This window comes from Marmota monax, unplaced genomic scaffold (assembly GCF_021218885.2).
Source record: "Marmota monax isolate L192 unplaced genomic scaffold, Marmota_monax_Labrador192_F-V1.1 WCK01_AAM20220418_F8-fsc00231, whole genome shotgun sequence".
NCBI lineage: Eukaryota > Metazoa > Chordata > Mammalia > Rodentia > Sciuridae > Marmota > Marmota monax.
In genome coordinates this window covers 1,871,077-1,883,300 of record NW_026693458.1, presented here as the reverse complement: position 1 = coordinate 1,883,300, position 12,224 = coordinate 1,871,077, and positions in this window count along the sequence as shown.

The following is a 12,224-nucleotide window of genomic DNA, read 5'->3' as shown; positions in this document are numbered from 1 at the left end:
ATGATTAGCAACATTCAGCATCTATATTCACTTTGACTACATAATTTCATTTTCTTTTGATAATAAAAATGCATTTTCATTAAAAAAACCTTCAGTTTTCCTTCTAATAATTCAGAAGTGGAAATCTTTTGATGCTTAATTAAAACTATCTGCAGGTTCATTCCATTCCCTCTCCTTCTGCTGGAGATTTTCCTACAGCTTTCTATGAGCAGGCATGGAGGAAGCTTTGCCACAGATGGAAGTGGCCCTCTGGGACTGTTTCTTAGGCACTGAAATGTGACAGGTATGCCATTAACCTTTCAGATTCATACATCTGCTGTTTATGTACACGAGCATAGTGAACTACAGAGAAATTTACCTAGCTGGCAGCTTTATTAAGATGTGTAGCTTGACTGCTGAATAGAAGTATTACATGTGTATTTATTAATTTTGCTGTCAAGGCAATTTTTTTTGCCTTTGAAGTGGATGGTAGGTGAGATTTAAAGTTCTTCTGGACAGGCCATTCAGTACAACTTATCTCTTCAAATATTTCATATAAGTACAAATCTTTAATTCTAGTGATTTGTACATTCTAAAAATTATATACACATATATAATTTTATATATGAGACTCTAGTAGAAATATAGCTATTAATTTGTTCACATTTGACTAATATGTAATGATTACATACATACATATAAATGGTGGTCATAAATTTCTTTTATATTAAAAATCACTTCCTTTATTTTTGCAAATGATCTTAGAATCCCTTTTGATAATTAAGTTTTCACAGAAATTTGTCACCCCTTCACTCTGACAGGTCTTTAGGATAAAGAAATTTAGAATAAATAAACAATTCTCCCCTAAGGTGTCAAGAAATTATTTAAGGTTTTAGAAATATTTTAAGTCTTTATACATTCAGACTAAAATGGAATACTAAGTGGGTCCCAGAACAGAGAGGGAAAGGAGGAAAAGTGAAAGAATCTGGGAGACACCAAGGCTTCACATTACCCAAGAATGTTGGCACTGCAGGGCATGTTCAGAAAATTCACAGCCAACTTAGCATCAGCAAGCACAAAGTCCTGCCAAGGGACACTGTCTCCAAAATCCTTAAAACAAACCAAAGTGAGGGACCCTAGAGAGTTCTCTGGGGCAAAAGCAGACAGCTAGCCAAGGTCAAAACCAGGCGTGGGAGGCAAAGTTCATCAGCTCAGTTGTGATCATTTTTCTAGGATTCATTTTCTTCGTCTCACAACAAGACTGGTCTAGGTAAAATATGGGCCCTCGGCAATGTCCTTGTCTCTGTGAGGACAGAGACACAGTGGAAGTGTCTCTAGTTCACACATCTGTCTGGCACTACGTCCTCGGATCATGAGAAACAGTTTAACCTTGTGTGTCTAGAAGCACACACTCGTGTCTCATCAGTCCCCTGTGCTCATTAACAGGAGCCCAAGACATCCATTGTTTTTTTATTTAGAGATAAAATGACAGGATGGATCATCTCTGTGGTTTTCCCCCCATTTCCTTACGACCTTTATTCCCTTTTCATATCAGATTCAGTGTTCCCATTTCTTAAAAGATAATGTTTTGACATAAATGGAAATTATTTTTGCCTTCTGTGAGAAAGGGGATTTTTTTTCCCCTCCACTTGCTTGGAGGTTAATTTTCAAATCACAAATGATGGACTCACCAATTATAGTGGTGTCAGTATTTTCTGGACAGGATCTTTATTTTTTTTCCTCTAAGGGACTTGGGAATGAGCAGTTTGGTTTTGTTGTTGTTGTTGTGAGCAGTTTTTGGTTTTTTGTTGTTGTCGTTTTATCTAATATGGAAAATCAAGCTTATTTTCTTTTTATATATAACCACCTGTTCTGTTTAGATATAACATAATATCTGTGTCCTTTCCTGGGCTTTTCAAATACTAACATCACTATAAAGGACAATGATTTCAGTGGGATTCTGCATACACACACACACACACACACACATATCAATAGATATATCTGACTCATGCTATATATCTGCATACACACACACACACACACACACACATATCAATAGATATATCTGACTCCTGCTATTACAGGAATATTTTAAAGTCTAATAAAAATCATAACATTGCAAAATAGATATCATATGGCCAATGAACTGAAATGTATAATAATATGCCTATGATATTTATATGATATAGTAGTTTTTATTATTTACACTGATAAATCAAGTAACAATGCTAAACCAATTTACCTTGCTAAACTACTTGATACTCTTCAGAGGGGAGATGAAGGGTCAATTATGTGTCACCCTTCTAGTGGACCAGGTAAGCTCTAGTGAGCAGGACATGTTCTGAGGTTCATGACTCAAACACATCATAGAAACTGTTGGGACTTTTAGCCATTCTTAAAATTAATCTCTCCAGGTCTAGTTCATGATTCAAATGGTAGTGAACATCAACTACAGTATATACTTTTCCATTTACAGGGTACTTAGAATTTCTTGATCTATTTCTTCCTTCCATCTTCAATATTCTTACAATTGTTGAAAATAAACAGTTATGAACAATTAGGAAAATATAACATAATATCTGTGTCCTTTCCTGGGCTTTTCAAATACTAACATCACTATAAAGGACAATGATTTCAGTGGGATTCTGCATACACACACACACACACACACACACACACACATTTTCCAGAGCTTACTATTCTACTCTTAAGAAAAAGTTTTACGAATGTCATCTCAATACTTTCTCTTTACTGAATTTTTTTTGTATTATTAACTGTTAACCACACGTAATTGCAAATCTATTATACTGACCACCTACCTATGTCTGCTATTTAGGTATCATGGGGTATTTTTTTCCACTGTGCTCCAAGCTGTGATAAAAATGAGCAAAATAGCACTTGATTGATCAATTCCAAAGCTCGACTCAATATTCTCAAGGTTCCCTTTATATTTGATTCATCGAGAAAAAAACCCTAAGGGTGAATACAAAGTAGGTTACATACAGAAAAAAAATGTCTTAGATATTTTCTGTAACAAAAAGTGAGAACATGATTAAAAGAAAAGTCTTTTGAATTCAGATTTCTGTAGGAACACTCCCAGCCTGCTGTAATCAGTAAGTGAGCTAGAAGATCTCAGAAGCCCTTCTCTCATGAATTCATAATTGCCATAGTTACTAGATATTACCGGTTGCTTTCTGAGAGCCTGAGATTCCCCAGGACATTGGCAGCCTTCTCCTTTCCTTGCCTGGAGGTTCTTGGTGTTTGCTGTGTGCCTGCACAAATGGTTGCTAATTCTAGTGCCAAGGTAGCCCTCAAATCTCTCAGGACTCCTGCGATGGAGGTCGGGGAGAAGGGAGCTACTCAGGACTTGATGTATTGTTTTGATTTCTCACCCATGTAAATGAAATAGCTTTTTTAAAAAAAAAAAAAAATCTCCAGGACTGTTCCCTTCCCTTTATGATTTGGAAAATACCCTATAAACTGATCATTTTAGGAAGTGTACTTTACAGAAATTATGGGACCTGGCACCCCATGTGTAATAGAAATATGGAAACTTCCAGCTACCCTCTGAATCTTGGACCTCTTGAACATCTGGCTGGTGCTGCACAAATTCAGTTTTAAAGCTCTAGGAAGGCCTGAGGTCTACGTTTAAAAGGTAACTGATCCAAGAAGACTTTCCTCTGGTATGCAATTGAGCAAGTTTTATTTTATTTATTTATTTTCCAAGTTAAAGGCAATCCGTATGATAGAAATACATTGGAATTTTTGGTTGGTTGACATCCTAGTAGCCATTATGAACCCAAAAGCTTTTGTTGGAGCTGCTGATACTGGATAATGTGTTTTTCATCAGTAAGAGTTACATGGTGTGCATGAATGGAAATGTCACACCAAACCCCATTAATATGTACAATTAATATGCATTAATAAACCAGGGTGGAAAGAAGAGTTACAATGCCACGTAAAACATGTGATCTAAAAATGCATATTCTAAAAATAAGTTGACAATGAAAGAAATGGATGCATATAGAGATGAGAAAAGCCACGACTATAAATATAAAAAAAATATACACAATATTTTTTTTATTTTATTTGTGGGAGATGAAAGAAATGAAAAGACTAACGAGTGGGAAAAATCTCATTCTAGGAAAACAGGTCATTTCTTATCTTACTTCCTCAAATCTTTGCTGCTACAACAAAGCAGACTATTTTAAACAAAGTTAATGTATATAAATATCTAAGATAGACTTACTATCTCAAGGAGGAAACAGGGTAGAGTTGAAATAGGCGGTTAATGTTATGTTTTACAGCACTGTGGTAGAATTGAGTAACATTTGGCTCCATTACATAGAGCTGTGATGAGTTTTATTCAGACTTCCCAAATAGGACAGGTTTTTTTTTTTTTCATATTGACCTCCAAAGATCTGTCCTTTTAAAAATATAATAAAGTAATATATGCCACTGAACCTATCAAGCAATATTGTCTCCATGGTAAGAAGTAATGTGCTCTTGGCACAACTGACATTCTAAAATGAAGCCGAGGTTGTGGGTAGTTAATAAAGTAATGTACAATATAAAGTGCAAGTTCAAAAATAGATATTCACAAGCTGAGAAGTGGAGCTGTCAGCATGTGGGAAAGATGACCTTGTGCCTGCAAAAGTCAGTAAGAATTGGATTTGAGAGGAAGGGGGAATCTGTGAGCTAGCAGCTAAAGGAATGTAGCAAGTCACTGATATTTTTCTTCTTTCTTGTTTCTCTTTTTCATAGTCTAATTTTTTCACATAATTTTCTTAACTTTTTCTTGTGGCCCCCCAGGGCTTTTTTAGAACATTTAAAAACTTTTTAATGGATCCAAAAACATTGGGTACCTTGAAAAATGGATTTCCTATTTTACAGGGAAGATGAGAGAGTTAGATGTGAGCAGACAATTTTGTATTGGGTTACAATGAAGACGTGGCTCTTCAATCTCTGAAAATATGACAAAATAATTACGTTGAAAAGTGGTATTTTTTAAAAAATCTATTAATTGTTTTAAGTATTTTCCACCACCTAGTTCTAAATTTCATCATAATTTTTAAAACAATGTTTCACCTGGAATCCCAACAACTCAGGAAGCAGAGGCAGGAGGATGCAAGTTCAAGGTCAACCTGGGCAACTTGGCAAGACCCTGTGTCAAAATTAAAAAAGTACTGGGGATGTAGCTCAGTGGCAGAGCACCCCCAGGTTTAATCCCAAGTATCCTCCTTCACCCCCCCCCCAAAAAAAAGGTTTAACACCGATGCCTTTGTGCATGTGTCAGGGTTCTCAGAACTGTTTTGTTATTTTCCCTGCTGGGCCAGTGAGGTAGGGGTGAGTGCAGTGTTGACCAGCCCAGAGGCTGTCATCAGAGATCTCCTCTAACAGGGAGCAGATGAGCAGGAGCAGTTGTAAGTGGAGAGGAGGTGAGATTTGTTCAAAATTCAGCAAGGACCTAGGAAGGAGAGTTAGATTAGGAAGAAAGAGTTAAAGCATCTGAGAGGAGCCAGTGGACTTAAGTCCTCTTCTATTTATTTGCTTCTTGTTTTGATTTTCTGTCCTGTATTAACCTTCTCCTCCTTTTTCAGTTGGATGACTGCATGGAGTTCACGAGGCATTCATGGTGGGCAGCACTGAGGAGGTGGCAGGGACGGTCTGCTTGTGCTCGATGCGCACCAGGGTCAAAAACTATATTGCTGAGGGTGCAATTCAGAAATTCAGGTGAGAGATGTATTAACATCATCTCCTTTGGCTATGCCTAAGGACAACTCTGCAGGAACTACCCCCTACACGAGACTTTTAAGGAAACTCATTCTTTTTCATGTACATTGCAAGATTGACAGATGGCACCCTTAAAACAAAAAAACAGGTTAATGAGAGAAAAGCATAACAAATTGACTCAAGTAAAGGTTTGACAAGGGGACCTTCCAAAATGAAGATCCAAAGATCCAAGGAAAGAAACTATGTTTGTGCTGAGTCTGATGAAAAAAGCAGACCATTGTGGACAATTGGGCCAAAAGAGTACCATCTAATGGTTCTGAGTGGAGTGGGAAGCCCAGCAAGGTCTTTGCTTAGATTCGTCTAGGCTTTTCTGCCTGCCATTTTTTGCTCTTGCATCTGGGCAGGATACGTAGTATAGGGGTCTTGTGACCTCTTCTCGGGGGATGTAGGTCAGAGAGTGACCTTTTCTGGGTTTTATTGCTTGTCTTGGGGGGAGAAAGAGGGCTGGGAGAAAAGAGGGCAGGAGATGGTCAAGGTGCTTCTGAATCCCTTCACCTCAAAAATACCCAGCATGCCATACTTTGGGGTATGATGTTCTGAGCCCTGAGATACAATGAAGGAGAACCACGTTCTGCTAACATGCAGCCAGTGATTTTATCTCATAAATTTAACAAGAGAAATCAGAAATCATATCCCTACATGACATTAGGTTTTGAGATAAGCACTTGGTGATCTCATATTTTAGTATCAGTGTATACATTATTCATTTTTATGAAAACATCTTTGAATAGTATGTAAAAGGAATCACATAGCTGATCTGCTTAAGATAATCAATTTAATATAATTAATGAGCATGTTAAGGACTCTTGATTCATATTTTAATAAAAGGAACATAGTGAATCATTTTAACATAAATTTTTTTTAATTAAACAAGACCTGGTTAGGGGTTGGGGGTGTGACTCAGTGGTAGAGTGCTTGCTTAGCATGTACTGGGTTAGATCCTCAGCACTATGTTTATAAATAAATAAAATAAAGGTATTTTGTCCCTCTACAACTAAAAAATATACATTAAAAGAAAGAAGAAGGAGGAGGAGAAGGAGAAGATCTGGTTAGTATTCTGAAAGAAACATCATCCTGTTGCAGAGTTTGGACTATGACCGTCAAGCTATCTCTTTCTTTCTTTGTCCCCATGACCTGGCAGAAAAGGAGCCAAGTTGGGGGGGGGGGGTGAAAAATTGGGGGACAAATTAGGCTTACCTTTTTCTTGCTCCTTTTTCAGGGCAGCCCCACTGAACTGGTGGGCGAGAAGAACCAATGAAGCATACAATCAGTAAGGATGTTATTTGCCTCCTGTTCAGGAATGTATTTATGAATTAGAAGGAATTGGCTCGACCCTCCATATTACTGCAACCACGATGCTGAGAGGAGTAAGTGGTGATTTGCTTACAATTAGCCTATCTGAGATACAGGATTTAAAACTTTTTTATTACCTAACATATGGATTGATAGGCAGATATTGAACATGTTAGTGAAATGAAAGAAATGAATTACACTAATGCAAGCTTTGAGGAAATGTAACACAATTCATCTGAAACCTAAACATTCAGGTCAGTTTGCTCTTTCTCTGTAGATGGCAGGCATGCATTTTTGGTTTTTCTAATAGGATGAAGTGGAGATGTTGATAGAGCTCCCACTCACTAAAAGTCAAATGGAACCTCTTTAAAGTTAGAGAGAGGTGAGGGGAGGGGAGGGGGGGATAGGAAGGGCAACAGAATACAACAGACACTAGTATGGCAGTATGTATAAACGTGGCTGTATAACCAATGTGATCCTGCAATCTGTATACGTGGGAATAATAAGAATTCATACCCCATTTGAATCAAATGTATGATATATGATATGTCCAGATCAATGTAATGTTTTGAGCAACTAATAAATTTCTGATGTTTAAAAAAAGTTCAATTACCAATCTATTAATCCCAATAACTAATGTAGTGATTTTAAAAGTTTATCTGCTTTACCAAGTTCCCATGGTTATGACACTGAGGGAAACCCTGAAGGAACCCTCCTTGCTTTTGACACTGATTTTAGACACATAGCTAAGCACTAGCTTTGCTGAAGATTACAGCTCTAACATGCGGGTTGTGATGCTAGCAGGTAGGTTGTTTTTCAGAAGCTTAGAAGTAGCTCAAACTGCTTGCAACCACCAGCCCTTCACTTGGGCCCTTACAAGAGTCTGATGATTGACATTTTGACATTAGAGAGCTAAAATTCCACTCTTAGCACATACTTGGGCCACCATTCTCTGAAGAGCCATGAAAAGCCATACAGTTTGGTAATGCATGTACAGACCACAGACAATTTTCTTCTTCCTTATTTCCACTTTCCTCCATGTCCCACTTAGATCACCTGCTTATTTATCCCATAAGTATTCCTAAACTCTATTCTCGGGGAGGCAGATTTCAGACTTGACCGCTCATGATCACCTCATGAATAAACTCTCTTTTGCAAAACTTGTGATTTCAGTAATTGGCATACTACACAGTGGGAAAAATGGGCCTGCTTCAGTAACAATTATATAGGCTTAAAAACTAATGTTGTATAACAATTATATAGGCTTAAAATCTAATGTTGCATACTATATCCTTGTTCTGGAGACACCCCCCCCACACACACACACACACACACACATCAACACAAAGAATTCAGAGAGCAAAGGCCTATTTACTTGCCTCAACCTACATTTTCTGAAGTCATTTGATAACAGAACTATTTATTGCAATATTATGTTACACAGATCCAATGTAAACACCAGCTTTCAGAGGGTAGTCTACAGAATGTCAGAGATTTTAAAGGGCTATAATTTTCTTTAGAATAGAGCAATGATCTCCTTTGGTTGAAATACTTTGAGGATTTGGAAAGTAACCTGTAGATTTTTTAGGTTGGAAAATATGTTGTTTCTTAACAATACATTTCAGTCTCTGGATTAACTTATTAATAAGTATCAGTAACTCAAAAAAGTTTTCACCCAGCTCTAATACGCACCAACTAGCCTATACATCTCTAAATTCATTGAGCCATACAGTGTATTTTTTAAAATTTGGAACTCTTTTGTTTTGTGTGCGATCCATGATGAAATAATTTCTACATTTAAAGGTATAAGAGATGGTTATCTGAACCCAATAATTTTTCAGAAGTACACTGCCAAATTTTTTTATCATACATTTATTTTTAAAAACTTCAAGGTCAATTTATGTATGTCCACAATTAATTTGGCTGTGGAGTATCAGTTGTACTTTATATCCTTTGTTAAAAATTTGGGATACAAAATTTTCTTCTAAAAACACTGTAATATTGATTACATTAAATGTTGAGTAAAAATATTTGATCCATTATGTTAGTTGCTTTATTTTCCTGTCACAAATTTTGTCAAAATAAAAATGAATAGTAATTTGTTTGCAATTCTTAATTCATTTTCAATAAGCAACGGACAGAAAAAAACAGATTTAAGATTTCATTTTAGTTGGCTTTTATTATTCACACAGGGTATATTATCTAGAGAAAGGTGTCCTTTTGGTGAGAATAGAGTTGATTGACACACTTAAGCATGTATATTGCTTAAGTCATTCAGTTGGGTCCTTTAAATTTAATAAAGGGAATAATTACATTCTGTCTTCACTGAGAGTAAATAGGGCTTAATTCATTGGAAATAATTAGCACTATTCCATACAAAATTTACAAAGATTAGAAATAAATACACTGTATGATAAACCTTTGAACATTAAAAGTTGGCCTACTTATTCATAGACACACTCAGTAAGGGGTGGGGGTAGCTCCAAGAAAATAGGTCATCTAATAAAAACTCCTGGTACCCTCCCTTTCTACTTCCCTTTTATTTATTATGTGTTAATTTTGTGACATTTCTACAAAAAATAGTAACTTCTAAAGAAATTTTAGAAGCATTTGTTATACCAACAATGATGTTTTCTAAGAACAAGTCATTGATGAAATCTAGGAAAACATGAATTTAGCATTTGTAAGTATAAGGTGATACTTTTATTTTATCTTCAAGTGTATAAAAGGTGTTTTCAATACCAAGGAGAGTCAAAGGTGATTATTCACATTTGAATGAAGAGGACTAAAAAAATGAAAAAAAAAATGGTTTTAACCTTTCACTCAACATTGTAAGTACAAAGTAAAAAATTGGGTTGAAATAAACATGAAGTCTTTTACCTTACTAATTAATAACCCCTAGCCATGTTGGTAATTATATGATGGCCAATTCTTACTTCCAATTTAATTTTCTCTTGGATTTCTCTTGTTTATTTAGGCATTCTGTAATTATGACCATCCAGCTTTTAGCCTTTGGACATAATGTTTGTACTACTGATTAAAAGCTATTTTTTGCTAAAATTTACATGAGTTTGGCTATGTCTTATCAATTTCCCATAGAGTTATTCTACCTGAATCTGTGAGAAGTGTCTTATTTTAAATCATATGCATAATTACTGCCAACACTCATTCCTCAGCAGCTGTTAAGGAGGAGATTCAATTATATCCCCATCACCCCAAAGTGAGCTCATCCTCATGGAAGCAGTATGAGGAAAGTGGTAAAGTCAATAAAGATTGGCGCCGTTACATTGCCATCTGCTAATCCATGACCTTGCTTCAGTAGTTCTGTGCTCTTCTATTGATTTAATGACATTAATATTGTTTGACAACTGCCTAGTGTCTATGATAAATGTTAATGTTTTGCCCAAGCGTTGTTTTTTCAACCATGAAAATGTATTTATCCATCAATCATTTTTGCTGTACATCTGGATACAGAATATTGGATTTATAGGAAGTCATCCAGAAGGAGTGTGCACATAACTCTTGGATCTTTAACAAAGTCCACCTGTGAGGCTACATTGATGACTTATTCCCCATGAAATGCCTGAGGACTCTGCAGGTTCACAGATCAGAGATGTGCTACTGAGGCACAAGTAAGTTGGAACAGCATTCCAGGTTATTGCAAGAACCTGATTTCGAGTCAGGATTACCTAAATATTGCAGCCAGCATCACACTGTTTCAAATGATGTACTGAACAGCTGTCATTTCACCTTTTGAAGACTGCAGGAGTAGCTCAGTGGTAAGTACTTGCCCAGCATGTGTGAGGCCCTGTGTTCAATCCCCAACACTGCCAAAAATTCTAAAAAGAGCTGAACCAGAATAAAGGGTAAAATAGAAGCCAAAGTCATATTGCAAGGAAATACCTATGGAATGAATCAAAGCTTTGGCTGGGGAGATGGACTGAAAGCAAGGAGGGGTGGGTGCCTCAGGAGAGGGTACTGAGATGGGGGCGTAAATGTCTAAGAACGTGCAGGCACGAAAGGGAATATTAGGAAGTGCTGAAGCTTTAGAGGTAGACCAGTTCTCCAAGACAGCACAGCCTGGAGAAGGACAGTGAAGAAATCGGTGGACATTTCCGTTAACAGGAAAACCCGAGTCCAGTGCAGGATGAATTTACATTTCTATCACTGTGAGAATGAGAAGTTTGGAAATGATCTTATGGGTTACAGACCACAAAAACATGGCCTGCCTGATTAGGTGAACAAGTTGTATGGGAACCTGCCATCCCTGTTCAGTTAAATAACTCCCAAGCTGTGTTCATGAGACAAAGGCAGGACAGAGCAATTGTGACAAAGAACCCCGCAGATGTCATAGCTGAATGTATTTACCCTCTATCCCTTGACAGAAAATATTCACTTTCTCTTTTATAGACTAAAGAGTCATAAAGATTTCTCAATATATGAAATAGAAGAATTTTTCCCCCTTGTGCTGGAAATGGAACCCAGGGCCTCACGGAGGCCAAGGTATGAGCTTCAGTTTCCCTCAGGTATGTATGAGAATCGTAGGATCACTTGATGTTGGGTGAGTCACATAAGCTCTGAGCCCAGCTGTCCCCAGTCACTAAGGTGCAGACTAACAAGCGTACCCACTTAGTCTCAATCTGTCAAGTGTGCAGGCAACACCCAACTAAGGTCAGCAAGAATATATTTCAACTGTCATGACAGTCATGAGGCAGCACAGCCTTGACAATCTAGTTGAGAAGATGTGACTAATACATTCAAAACGTGGAATTCACACTTGAGAAGCAACAAAAATATAGGTCATTACTAAATCACGAGCTAAATTGTGGTATATCCATATAGTGGAATATTTTGAGGCATTAAAAGTCTTTTTTCCCCAAAAAGAAATAAGGTTGTGACTGTTTGGTTATAAGATTTAAATCCTGCTTCAATTTCTGTAATGGCTATGAGATAGTCCTATTTTCCCTTCTTGCTCCTGATAAGCAGTAATTTATTTTTTTAAATTTACCTATTTCATATAGCTTTCAAATTTACTATTATGAATTTTAAATTTACTATCAAATGTACTGTGCAAAGTGTTTTTAAATTTGTATTTCCTTCTATCTGTTGCCTAGTAGTTACACATGCTCATTAAACATCCAGGAATCTTGTTTTCA